This window comes from Silene latifolia, chromosome 1 (assembly GCF_048544455.1).
Source record: "Silene latifolia isolate original U9 population chromosome 1, ASM4854445v1, whole genome shotgun sequence".
Classification (NCBI taxonomy): Eukaryota; Viridiplantae; Streptophyta; class Magnoliopsida; order Caryophyllales; family Caryophyllaceae; genus Silene; species Silene latifolia.
Window position 1 is genome coordinate 199,385,210 of NC_133526.1, and position 10,476 is coordinate 199,395,685.

General features: G+C 30.0%; 1 long non-coding RNA gene across 1 annotated transcript; it reads left to right on the forward strand.

The window, feature by feature from the left end:
* Nucleotides 1-454: 454 nt before the first annotated feature.
* LOC141622266 (uncharacterized) lies at nt 455-1,484 on the forward strand. The gene is made up of 2 exons (XR_012532924.1): nt 455-537; nt 1,238-1,484. It is a non-coding gene; the product is annotated as an uncharacterized LOC141622266 (long non-coding RNA).
* Nucleotides 1,485-10,476: the final 8,992 nt, after the last annotated feature.

Sequence of the window (10,476 nt, forward strand, 5' to 3'; positions counted from 1 at the left end):
GTAATGACACTCTATAATATCCCAAAAAAAAAAAATATAATTTAATATATACTTCCTTTAATTTGTTATTCTTTTCCCTTTGATGTGGGCACAAGGATTAAGGGTGAGAATATATATTATTTCATTAAATAATCTTGATGACCTATTTATTCAAATATATTTTTATGGACCGCTAACACGAAAATATAGTTAATATAGGAAAGACGTGTGTATGAAAGACGGATTGAAATGGATAAGTTTGGACTTTAGAAGCCACGTATTCATAACATGAAATGTCATGCATGCATGCATTAGGGGCTACGTGCCTTTCTCTTGATCCATTCTTAATTGCTAAGAGTATGAATATGCATGATTTACGTATGAGTTATCCTAATATCTATACTTGTTGGTTAAGATACTTCTTGCTATAAATAGCAAGGTTTACGTTGGTTTTTATAACAAGTTTTCACTCTATCTTACCTCATTCATACAATAAAGTGAAAAGTGTTTTATTATAAAATTTCATAGATATAACTAATTCTCTCTAAAAGAAATAAGGTATGATTTCGGGACCCTTCGTCGATATAAGTAATTGTTTACATTTGAAATAAGATAGTAGAAATAGCATGTTATATTAGTTTTATTGTTAATTTCATCTTATGATTGTTATACTGCCCACATGTTATATTATTTACCGTCTTATAAAGTTATGACTGTGATAATGGTACTATCGTTATAATGTACTATTGGCCAATTGTCGCATTCGGGATACAATTATTGGATAGAGATGACATTATTTTATCCTATGTACATGGAAAGAGGGGGAGGGGGAAGTATGACCCCATATGAATGAGGAGGGGAGGGGGAAGTATGACCCCATATGAATGATGAGGGGAGGGGAAAGTATGGCCCCATATGAATGTTAATTATGTTATCCGGCAATGCCGAGATGAGTCTCAAACCCGGATTTCTTATCCTATGTACATGGTGGTGGGCTTGGCCCGGAGGAGTTTCTACTCCGTAATGTCTCTCCTTTCAATAATAGTAGACCGGTATAAGAGTGGAATGAGATCTTACATGTTGAAATGACAGGTTATGCATGTCTATTTTATGATTCAATTGTACCCATGTGACCTATCACGCAGCCTTGTGAGACATTATTAAAATATTAAAATGAAGGTAAGTAGGGCCGGTGGAGGTGACCGGAGTCATACTCAGCCTGTGGTTGGCTGATTCCGTTACTTTCATTCTTTTTCAGGTACAAGTGTCGGGGAATGACAAGTGTGAGGAATTTCAGATAGGATCAATGGCCTAATAGGATGAATATGTAATAGAGTAATTAGTTTTTAGCTTTAAAAAGTGTTTTTATATTTATTTTTTTTTTACATAAGCCTTGTATTCTCCGAAGGGGGAATACGGGGGTGACGCCCTTGTAATTCCGCTGCTGTTTATTATTAATAAAAAGAGCCATTTTGAGCTGCCTGTCTGCTATCCGGGGCGTTACACACTCTTCTTACTTGTCGTCTTGTTGCACCTAAAATAAAATAAGATGTGAATATTAGATAATATTAAATTTATTTTGAATAACATAATAGATCATATACCGGTATTATCCCACGCGATATAAAAAGGGAGATAATAAACGATACATTACGATTTTTTATTTTTTTAAAAGGGATATAATCTCACGCTATATCAAAAGGGAAATAAAAAATGATATATTCTGAATTTTTTATTTTTTAAAAACGATATAATAATCGATATATTACGATTTTGACCAAATTATTACCAAATTATATTTTGACCTTATTAATATGCTGTAGATATGTATTGGGCCGTCCAATTTTTTTTATTTCCGTTGGGCCGGTGTGCATTAGGTGTTGTCCAATTGTTTCTTCAACTGATAGTCCCAGTTGAACACTACATTATGCATTAGTTGTATGGTATATATACCCTCAACCTATTACACAAACCCTATTTTTTCTCCCTAAAAACGCCGTCACTCATCCTCTCTCTCTCTACACTATATTTCTGGCTTTCTCTCACAACACTACATTCACCATTGTTCTTTCCGCCTTTTCATCACTTATACACCATATTTCCGCCCTTTATTCATCATTTATACGTTATATTTCCGCCTTTTCGTCATCTTTTATCAAAATTTAATGGTTAGCATCATAAGTGCTCATCATTTTTCGAGTAAGTGATTTTGTTTTTGACATCCATCGGGTCTATACTTTCGTTGCTGGGTTTATAATCGGCCGATCTTCAAAGTCATGGGTTTTGTTTTCGATCGAGTAAGTTAATTTGTCTTCGACATCCTTTATATTTATTGTTTCTTCATATTTATGAATCATGGTTTAATAGATCTGTTTTCTCCATGAGTTATTTATATGTAATTGCGGTAATTGTTGTATTTTTTACATTTATTTTATCTAGTAACGATTAAATTCATTATATTTGATGAATGTGTTCTTTTTGTAATTAACTATACAAAGTAAGGCTGGATTAAAATGATTTTTAAAAATCCATACATTAATTTGTTTGCATGTTGTGTCTTCTTATTTATTTTTTTCAATTTTTTTGATAAAGGCGCTGTGTTTTTTTATTTAAGATGAAGGTCTTGATTTGGGATGAATTTTCTGGGTTTAAAAATTGGTTTCTGGGTTTGAGGATGAATTTCTGGATTTCAAACTCATAAATTCATCATTTAATCACAATCCTTCATCTTCAAACCCAGAAAATTATGTTAAACCCAGAAATCTTCAATTTGATTTTTAGAATTTGTACCCGAACCCGACTCTCAACCCGAACACAACTCTCAACCCTAAATTGAGTCTGAATCCGAACACGGACCCTAATCCGAACACAGACCCTAATATGAACCCGGACCCGAGCCCGAAACCAAACCCAAACCCAAACCCAAACCCTAATTCAAACCCAAACCCTAATCGGGACCCAAACCCAAACCCGAATCCGAAACCAAACCCAAACCTGACTTGAACCCGAAACCAAATCCGAACCCAAACCCGAATTCAAACCCAAACCTGAATCCAAACTCAAACCCACATCCGAAACCAAACACAAACCCAAACCCGAACCCGAACATGAACCCAAACCCGAATGTAAACCCGATCCCGAATGTAAACCCGAACCCGAACTTGAACCCGATCCCGAATGTAAACCCTGACCTGAATTTAAGAGAATTCAAACACGAACCCGAATTTAAGAGAATTCAAACACGAACCCGGATTTAAGCGAATTCAAACATGACTCGTAATCACTAACCCCGACTCAAATTTAAAAATGAACTTTAACTCGAATTTCATTTAATTCATTATGTGTATTGTATTTCATTTTCTTTTGTATATATATACAATATAATATGTTTTAATGGCCCTAACTGTTGTATTTTTGTAGGGTATTGTTCAAGCATGGGATATCACTTTGGGTTTTTGGATATTTTCAGCTTTTTATACGAAGATTATTTGAAGATTTTCAACTAATTATATGAAGATTTGCATCATAGTATATGAAGATTAAATGGACCAAATAAAGCTATGTCTCTGGACTTAAATTTATAAAGTTTTTTATGGTGCTTTTATATTGCATATAAGTAATTTCTCATGTAGAGACATAATTAGTTCATAATAATAATTAGTTTAGGAAACATGTAGAATCAATTTTTTCATTAAACAGTATAGCATAATATTTAATAAGTATTCATATTATTTGAATTATGAATTAGTAGACATAAACATTAGTCACTCACTTGGTATTGCATTCACTTGAATTCTTTCTTCTCTTTTCACCCGTTTTGGAACAACTTCCTCTTTCCATGAATAATTTGTTTTTTTTTTTCAACCAAGCTTTGATTCTGATTATCTAAAAACATTTCTCTATGTAATCTGATAGGCTTATTTATAGTTTTTTGGCGGCAGCGAGATCTATGGTAGTTACTCAGTAGTGCCTTATTAGTCATGGTGTTGTATGACCCACTAAAAAGAGAGTACGTTGTCATTAATTAATTATTATAAATTTATTTATTGTCACATTTATAAACTCATTTTGTTATTTTTTAATGGTGACATACTTGGTGGATAATAAGTAAATTCATCAGTCGTTTATTTTACTTCAGCCAACATTTAATATGTGATATATTTATTGACGATATTAGTATTATTAAAGGTTAATTAAAGGTATTAGTATTATTATTTTTTAAAATTGGATGAGTTTAAACTAATATTACATTGTAATATTTAATTTGGATGAGTTTTTTTCCAGCCCTTTTTTTATCTTCAACTCTTGTCACTTTGATTACATTATATAATATTTAGTTTCATTATTTATTAATATAATTTATTAGTATTATTATTGGAATCAGTTTAAATAAAATTATGTTTCGTTAGTAATTATCACGATTTTAATCTGTCATTGTCTGTTTGTGAGTTTAACTAAGCGTTTCCTTTGTTGTATTTCTTCTAACTTTTTTTCTCATCTATTATCACTTGTGCCGGCGCAGACGCATCATTTATGATGTTATTTATTTCCTGTTTCATAAGACCATCTTATAGTTATTTAGTGAAAAATGAAAGTTTTATTATACATAGTTTGTAATTGCATGCATATAATACCTGTAGAGTATTGTTTTGGTAGTTCTATTCATCTATTACGTCCTTGTTGTCGGTAAAATCAACAACTTTGTAGTTTTGTTCCAAGTTATATCTTCGATGAACCTCAAGTTTTAGTACATACTCCCTCCCATATTAGTAAATAATCATGTTTAGTATATTATGAATACCATTTGCTACTGTTTTAATGAAATGAATTAAATTGCATTTCGTTTATTTTATTTATAGTTGGATATGAATTAAAATAGTTGGATATGAATTAAAATATTAAATTAAATTGGAATAACAAAATGTTGGTGTTTCTCGTACAGCTATGATGGACGCAATGGAAGCTAATGTTATCGGAGTTTCGAAAATGGAAGTATAGTTCGTTGATTTTTTACAAATATAAAGGTACATTTTTTTTTTGTTAATGATGTCTATTGGCAGCTTAACTATTGTGCCACCCAATTGTCCGTGGCTAAGGCGACCATTAATTAACGTTACCTGGTTCATCACATCTCGATGATGAATGGTCAATGGTTTTATACTACACCAACTTGAGAGATTGTATTTTACATTTTATTTGGGTATGTAATATTGATCGGTAATTTAGATTTTTTGGATTATTTTGATATGTAATTTTTTGTATTTTTGGTATTTGGACTGTTAATAATTTTAATATTCGTTTTTTTGGTTATGTAATTTTTTGATTTTGGACTGTAAATTTATATTTAGATTGATTATTTGGTTGCTAAAATTTTAATTTTGGGTATGTAATAGTGGACTGTAATTTTTATTTTTTTTGATTTTTTGGATATGTAATTTTTTTGATATTTGGACTGTAATTAATTTTAATTTTAACTCGGTTTTTTGGGTATTTAATTTTTTGTATTTCGATTGTATTTAATTTTATTTTCGATTTAGCTATTTGGATGCTAAAATATAATTATATCATTTAGGCGATATATAATCATAATCATATTATATCATACATCATATGAAGTTCCTTAAATTAAATCTGCAGAGATTAAAAGAGGAAAGAGAGTAATTAAATACCAAAGGAGGAGAGAGGGGAATTAAACAATTTGTGCAGAACGTGGGGTTTGTTTTTCCTTAAATTTTTCAGCCAATAGGAAGCTTTTAAAGGCTTCAGCTTTTATAGATAGGAGATGAGGGTTGTATTCTTATTGATTAATGATCCTTATTAGGGCATCAACAATAGAGGTTTGTCAACAAAGGTTTGTGTACTTTTTAGAGGTTTGTTGACAAACCTCTCTATTGTTGGGAATTGGAGTTGAGTTTCATAGATGAGAATTGTTACAATTTTGTATACATGTTTATGTTTTTAGTTGTGAGTGATAGTGGACCCCATGTAGTATACTTTTATGAGGTTTGTCTATATTTAAGAGTTTTGTCTATTGTTGTATTGAGGTTTGTTATTGGAGAGGTTTGTGTGTTGAGTGATGTGGCATTAGACAAACCTCATTTGGGGTTTGTCTATTGCTAATGCCCTTAGAATAGCGGATGCGCTTCATGCTCCTTCAGTCTTATTTATCTATTTATTTTTTATTAAACTATCTGTCATATTATGAAAAGATAAATAAATAAATGAGACGGAAATAGTATTAATTTGTGTTAAAACTAATATGGAAAATAATAATTTTAGACTTAGTTTCGTGATTGTATGTTAACAAATACGACAATCATTACTAAAAAAATTAAAAATTAGTATATGACTGAAATTAATTTGCTTGAAACTAATGTAATAAAGTTTTAAATACGTCTAATTATTGTATTAACTAGTTTAGATCCCGCGCAATGAATGCGCGGTATTTATAGAGTTTTTACTTTTATATTACTTAATAATGCTAAATTAATACCTCACTAATTTTTCATATTTCACGTCATTATATTTTGATATGAGAAAAAAATTTGAACTGTAAAATTATTCAAGAAAACCGAGTATAATTGAAGTGCAACATAATAGTGGTATCTAATTAATTGTTCATTTTCTCGTTATTGTATATTTTTTCGAGAAAAAAAAAAATTAAAACTGAAAATTAGTCAAAGAGAATTGAGTAACATGCTGAAATGTATTTTTTTAAAACTATTTTTTACACCACAAAGCTAATGATTCCAATTTATTAATTCTCTCATTTGTTTTTGTCATGAAAGTAATCAAAACGATTTATAGTAACCAAGTGGTGTTAGTTCAGTGGTAGCCGGGTTAAACCTTGAAGCTTGCAGAAGTGCAGGAGTTGAGAGGTTCCGGGTTCGACTACCAGTTGGGGCGATGATCACTTGGCCACTGCAGCCCCCGAAGGGGGTGGCTTACATGGTCCATGTGGTGGTGCGGGAAGGCATGGACCCGGGGGGATTCAACCCCTCGTCATAAAAAAAAAAACGATTTATAGTTTTGTTTATACATAGTATGTATGAGTCAAGTCATTCTCAAATAATAGAATCAATAAAAGATTTAATAGTTTATAGCTTTATATTATTTATATTTTAATTAAAATACTATAGTTTAGTGTTTAGTGAAAACTATAAAATTTGATGAAAAAGTTAATATTTAATGAAAAAAATTATATAATGAAATACATTATAAATAAATAATAAACTATATTTATTAATTACCTTATTTAGGGAATACAATTAAATTATCAATAGTTTTCTTATTTATAAAGATGCTTTTTGGAGGGAAAAGTTTGGAGTTCACCTATTCATTTAGTAAATAGGGGATTAACATGTTTCATATGTCATAATCTAATAATTGATCCGTGCATTTTTTTGTACGAGATTAAAACTAGTTCTTTTTGTTGTTGTGGAGTGATAAATGGAATAATATCAACTTTAAAGGTAGATCTTTTTGTTGTTATGGATAGTCTTAGTGGGACTGTGTGAGAAAAATTGTGAGAGATTACAAGCTTGTGACGGTAATAAACAAGACGAACTCCTAAATTAAAAACCCAACACCACCCCCTTATGGCTTATGCTTTACGGAGTAGCCCTTATACAATTGGAAATTTCATGGTACATGGAGTAGCAACACTCGATTCTTAGTATTATACTTCTTCTGTTCCATATGATAGTTTACGTTTGCTTTATGCACGTATGCCAATACTTGTTTTATTTTGTTCATATCTTTAGTTATATATCATTAAAAATTATAAAAATTTAATTTTCACAATGCACTCGGTAAGACGATTTAAACAAGATCTCGCATGACTATCTTTTATGTTATACATTAGAAATTGTATTGAAGATTCTTCTCACTTATAAATAGTGCCCAAAAAGCAAACGTAAACAATTCAATGGAACGAAAGTAGTAACTCTTATATGAGACGGTTATTATTACTTTTTTTTTTTTTTAATATCTATATGAGAACGTCTCTACAAAAATATATCTTTAGACATATTTAATTTGCTAATGGAATTCAATCTTGATTTTCTACAAATCTCTAATATTTAAAATTGAATGGTTTAATATCTATATCTTAATATACATCTTCTACGATTCGACCATTTTAAACATAACGATCAAGATAAAACATAATAATAATAACAATAGTAAAATAAGAAATTGATTATCTGAAACTATTAGAGTTTGAAACTCAATACAAAACCACAAGAGACAAATTCTTGTGAGAGCCTTGTCTCTCAATAAATTATCGAGAGACGGTTTTTAAAAATTAACTCCGGACGAACTCATAATGATAGTACACAGTGCAACGTTTTGATGTATCATAACAATTACTAAAATCCAAGAACAAAATCTTAGGACTACCTCTCAAGATGACCCGAATGAAATCTCTAGTGATCGCGCCACAATCCGTAACACTAATCGACTTAAGTGAATCCCATGACACTTTTCCAGGAAGCCGCGAGTTAAATTGACATCCCTTAAAACTCAAAACTTGTACAACATTATTCTCAAAAATCGACATGGGTAAGGTGTAATTACCGGAAGTAGTTGTACTTAGTTCGAGATGGAGTTGTTTGACGGACTTCATTGTTGCGTAACGAAGCCAAGTATTAACTGTTGTGCTCCCATTACTGCGGTAATTCCAGAACTCAAATTTAATGGAGAATTTGTCAAGGGTTTTCGAGTTGTTGAGCATTAAAATTGTTGCTATAAAGTCTATAAACCAAGGTGATCTAGCTTGGTTTCCATTGTAATGAAAGATCAAAGACGATAGAGAAAGCCAGAGGAATCGGTATCGTTTCGAGAGCAATGTTGTGGAGGTTATGACTTGTTTTGTGGGTATGAATGATAGGATTCGAACCAGGATTTCGTCTGGTAGGCTGCTTAAACGATCTTTCACTTCCATTGAACGATTTTCGGAGAAGCGAAAAAATAGTTTTTTTTTTTAGTAATTGTTTTGGGTGTGAATATGAGGAAATTTTATATTTATAGTATACGGTAGAGTTTTATCTATACTTTAATTAGGAAAGCAAAGATTACTAGTTTTAAACCCGTGAAATTCACGGGCTGTTTTATAATCCGTGGTTAGATGATTATCTTTAAATTAATACTCCATATATTGTTAATAAACTTAAAGTCATATGAAAGTTGATATTATATAAATGTAAAAAAACATAAAATTAGAGTTGGTTATTTGTACAATTCGTATCCATATTATTTTAACTAAATGATAAATTATGAGTTTAAGACATAACTAAGATATAGACCTGTTAAATTTCGATCCGACCCGATCTCATCCATTTTTTTCCAGGGTTAAAACCCGAAAATCTCGAGTAGTAACCCGTTCGATCTGGAACTCGAAATAACCTGTTAATTTAATTGAAACCCGACACGAACACGTTGACCCGTTGACTCAAAGATAAATTAAAATATTTTTTTATCAAAATATTAATATTTATTATATAATATATTTGAAAAAATAATTTAAAAAACTAAACATTGAATTTGATTAAAATATTAATATTAAATATACTTTAGTTTTTTTTTAAAAAAAATCGATCTATAAAAGGCGTTAGATAATAATTGTTGACTCGTACTTTACCCATAATAACCCGACCTATAACCCGGGATCCGTATTTGAACCCACTGTACCCGACCTGTATGATCCTATCCGTCCAACACGTTTGGGATATATAGACAACATAAAGGATATATAACCCTACTTAAATAGTTTAAAAAAATACCGGAAAAATAATCTCAAATGAAGCCCGTCCTTATACCCTCGTATACACATTAAAAAGTCATCAGAAAATAATAATAATAATAATAATAATAATAATAATAATAATAATAATAATAATAATAATAATAATAATAATAATAATAATAATAATAATAATAATAATAATAATAATAATAATAATAATAATAATAATAATAATAATAATAATAATAATAATAATAATAATAATAATAATAATAATAATAATAATAATGCTTGTAAAATGTATTCATAAATTATAGGTTAAGGCAGCCTCAACTATGAAACTGTCCATTTTTGTTAGTAAAAAAAGCGTTCAGTTTTATTATTAAATTAATAAAAAAATATTGTCTTTTTATTTAATGAGTTAAAAGTTATAAATTAAGAGGGTCTCACACAATGAGACTGTCCATTTTTATATAAAAAAATATATTCATTTAATGCTAACAAATAAGTTGTCTTTCCACATTATAGAACCGTCTCACAGTATAAGGCCGTCTTAACTTAATAATTACTGACAACCACAATCGGTAATGAAGTATTTTTTTTACCATTACTGTAATGTAGTTTGTAGATTTAACATGGTTAAGAGTACGTTTGTTTTTGGGAAGAGTACCATCAATATAGGAATTTAAAATAGGGTTATTTCATGGGAATAATCTAACCTATAACTCATCTTCTTATATTAATCCAAACTT